Genomic DNA, 2717 nt, shown 5'->3' with positions numbered 1-2717 from the left:
AGAAAGAAAGAAAAGTGTCTAGAAGGAACTTCTCCCGCCCACCCCACTAAGGATGTTTTTTGTTAAATAAATATATAAAGAAAATGAATCAGTAAAAAAATCTGTTCTCTCCTATTTTTTCCATTTTGTTTTTCTAGTTCTTCACGTCTCTAATTTTACTTAAATGATAATTTTATGAGCAAATCAAGTTATACATAATACATTTTATATTTCTTCTTAGCAAAATGATTTTAGATATGTAAATTATACTACAAAAATAAATATTGCATGTTATTCTAATTTTTCACCAAATTTACATTCCCTCTCCACCTCAAATTCTCCAACCCTCTATCACTACGGTTTTAACATTTCTGAGACCTTGACATTTATAAATTTGGCTTAGGTCTAAAAGAGAAGTGACTTTACATGAGGTTAGGTGATGTGGTTTGTTAATTGGTGAAGTTCTAAAATCTTCTTGGCAAATATCATTATTTCATCTCTGGACCAATGATTGAAATGTAGATATTATTGTATGGAATAGAGTAAGATGGAGTCTGGTGGACATTCTATATTTCTATGGCAAGATTTTTGAAACCTCTCCATTATATATAACAGCTTCTTTAGGCTCAAGTATATTTGAAATGCCACCAAGACCCAGCCTTTACTGGAATATGTTCAGTAAAATGGATGTATGAATTCTCCCGAGGTCTCAGAGGTAGAGAAGCATGGCAGCTGCCTCTGTATTGGCCCAACTAAAAACTGCTACTTAAATTATATAGAGCCGTGTTGTCTAATATGGAAGCCACTAGCCCTATGTGGCTATTTAAATTAATAAAACTAAATAAAATTAAATTTTCAGTTCCTCAGTTGCACTGGCCACATTCCAAGTGCTACTTAGCTACATGCGGCTAGTAGCTTTTACTCTGGACAACACAGATATAAAACATTTCCATCAATGCAGAAAATTTCATTGGACAGCCTGGCCTAGAAGAAAATTGAGAAGAATGAGAAAATTAGTAATTGTTAAGTGCCTGCCATGTACCAGGATCTCTGTACCACAGTGGCTCATTAAATTATCTGATAATCTATGCAGTAAACAATATCATCCTCACTTTCCAGATGAAGAATTGGAGGCTCCAGAAGATTAACCTACACAAAGCCCCATAGTTATTGGCAAAGCCGATAAAGCTAGGACTCTCTAATCTTGAAACTGCTATAGGTTTTATAATTGGAACAAAGTAAGACAAAATATATAGCAGGTGTATATGGGTGAAGAGGTAGAGATAATGAAGGATTGGGCCAGAAATGCATAAAACTAACTTTAATAGAAGAAGCAAACTCTCTTCTTCACCATGTACCTCCAAGGGGAGAAGTAGGAGCTGTCATCTCCATGGATGTGTTCATCTTGTTTCATTTATATGAGAGGAAGCACGGAGCAGCCATCAAGACTACATTGTACAATATTAGGGAAACTGCATATGGGGATCACATAACACCATTGGCTGAAAATTTATCATCACAGGGATCCTCTAGATACCCTATTAGCTTAACCCTCTGCTACTAATGCTGGAAAAAACCTCTTCATGTTAGGAAAATGAGAGCAGATATGTTTAACATAGTCCAGGTTGCTGGCGGAGACTCAAGAGTTTAGGTCTCATTCTCTGTGAAATGGTGCTATGAAAACAGCTGTAAGACAGGGTCAGTATAACCTGTTTACTGAGCATCAGCAACCAGAGTCACCTGGAGCAGCTGCTTGCATCCTTTGAGTAGCAAAAGATGCTTGGTGCCAATCTTGCTAGCAGCTGTGGTGTGGGCCAATTTGAGAAGTCCATGAATAACAAACAGCAACAGCTGTTCCGAGGCCACTGAGTGACAACGGCTTGTAGGAGCAAGTCTGTGCAGCAGAGAGGCACAGTCATAGCTTTATTCACACACCACAGTGGCCATGATTGGGGGTCCAAGTCTGCTTGGGTTAGGAATGGAAACCATGACCCAGGCAAAGGAGGCACAGTAGATGGAATGAGGGGGCAGATGGAGTGAAAAGATCCTGCTGGATGATGAGAGCACATTTACAGTATGCTTTACAAGGAGCACAGCCTATTAGGGTCAGAGACATGGACATGTGTAGATTGCTGGTTTGTCTCCTCTACTACATGTTACACTTCCCAGCCTCACTCCCATTCACAGAACATGGAAGACACCATGTAAATTCCCTGCTTCTTAACAATCACCCAAATCAGGATTCCTCAAAATTCAGTTCATGGAAAACTAGTTCTGAAAGATTCTAATGGATATTTTTTAAAAAGAAGGAAATAAAGGGAAAGAAAACCTTCCACGGTCAACTTAGTTTGGAAAGCTTTGGATTAAACAAGGTTCAAGAGGGTAATTGACTGTAGGATCTCTGAGCCTTTTAAATGATAATGAGAGGAATACAGAAAGCAGTATTTCCTAAGCTTAGTTGACTATGGAATTTTTTTTTCTACATTGCTTCTTGTGGGACCATTGTTCTGTGACAGCACTGATCAAGACCTCTAAATTTAGCACTGTTGCAGCCTTTACATAAAGTAAGCATGCTACTTTGCAGTTGCTTGGCTAATCAATGAAATGCAGCACCATATAAAATATCACTAGAGGCACAGCATCCCTGGATTTATTTTTCAGTCTAGGCAATGAAAGGGTGCCTCACCTCTGTTAATGTTGGTCCCAAGAATATAGCTTTCTTTTTTTGTTTTCATACC

The sequence above is a fragment of the Pteropus vampyrus genome, unplaced genomic scaffold (genome assembly GCF_000151845.1).
Source record: "Pteropus vampyrus isolate Shadow unplaced genomic scaffold, Pvam_2.0 Scaffold288, whole genome shotgun sequence".
Lineage (NCBI taxonomy): Eukaryota > Metazoa > Chordata > Mammalia > Chiroptera > Pteropodidae > Pteropus > Pteropus vampyrus.
This window is presented reverse-complemented; position numbering follows the sequence as displayed.